The following is a 1623-nucleotide window of genomic DNA, read 5'->3' as shown; positions in this document are numbered from 1 at the left end:
AACGTGTGCATATACTGAGAGTTAGCTACATGGCAGAGTAGTCCAACATGTTCATATACAGAGTACTAGCGACATAGCAGATGAATACAACATGTCCATATACTGAGAGTTAGCTATATAGAGATGAGTCCAACATGTATATATATAGAGGACTAGGTACAAGGCAGATGAGTCCTATGTGTTCAACCAGAAAGAGGTAATTACATGGAAGACAAGTCTAAAATGTCCATATACAGAGAGCTAGATACATGGAAGAGTAGTGCAACATTACCGTATACATAGTTCGAGCTACATGGCAGGTGAGTCCAACGTGTCCATATTCTGAGAGCTAGATACATGGCAGAGTAGTCCATCATGTCCATATGCAGAGTGCTAGCTACATGGCAGATGAATACAACATGTCCATATACTGAGAGTTAGCTATATGGAGATGAGTCCAACATGTCCATATACTGACAGCTACATGGCAGATGAGTCAAACATGTGTATATTTAGAGCGCTAGCTTCAAGGGAGATGAATCCAACATATTCATACACAGAGAGCTGGCTACATGGCTAACGAGTCCAACATGTCGTTATACTGAGAACTAGCTACATGACAGAAAAATCCAATATGTTCATATACAGAGGGATGCCTACATGGCAGAACAGTCCAACATATCCATGCACAGAGATCTAGCTACATGGAAGATGAGTCTTAAATGTCCATATACAGAGAGCTAGCTACATGGCAGAGTAGGGCAACATTACCATATACAGAATTTTAGCTACAGGACAGAAGAGTCCAACATGTCCATATACAGAGAACTAGCTACACTGCAGATGAGTACAACATGGCCTTATACTGAGCGTTAGCTAAATGTCAGATAAGTCTAACATGTGTATATATAAAAGACTAGCTACAAGGCAGATGAGTCCAACATGATCATACCGAGAGAGCTGGCTACATGACTGATGAGTCCAACATGTCCATATACCGACAGCTACATACATAGCACAGAAGTCCAATATGTTCATATACAGAGACCTACCTACAAGGCAGATCAGTCCAACTATCCATGCACAGAGAGCTTGCTACATGGCAGACAAGTCCAAAATAACCATATAAATAGAGCTATCTACATGACAGAGTAGTGCAACATTTCCATATTCAAAGCTTTAGCTACATCGCAGATGAGTCCCACATGTCCATATAATGAGAGCTAGCTACATGGCAAAGTAGTCCAACATGTCCATATACAGAGTACTAGCTACATGGCAGATGAGTCCAACATGTCCATGCACTGAGAGATAGCTACATGACACATGAGTCCAACATTTTCATACAGAGAGAGTGGGCTACATGGCTCATGAGACCAACTTGTCCACATACAGAGTGCTAGCTATATAACAGACAAGTCCAGTATGTTCATATACAGAGTACCACCTACATGTCAGGTCAGTCTAATATATTCACAAATTGATAGCTAGCTACATGGCAGACAAGTCTACAAAGTCCATATACAGTGAGCTAGATACATGGAATAGTAGTGCAACATTTCCATATAAGGAGTTTTAGCTACACGGAATATGAGTTCAATGTGTCCATATACTGAGAGCTAGCTACATGTCAGAGTAGTCCAA

This window comes from Chrysochloris asiatica, unplaced genomic scaffold, assembly GCF_000296735.1.
Source record: "Chrysochloris asiatica unplaced genomic scaffold, ChrAsi1.0 scaffold00408, whole genome shotgun sequence".
NCBI classification, from domain to species: domain Eukaryota; kingdom Metazoa; phylum Chordata; class Mammalia; order Afrosoricida; family Chrysochloridae; genus Chrysochloris; species Chrysochloris asiatica.
Note: the sequence above shows the minus strand (reverse complement) of the source record.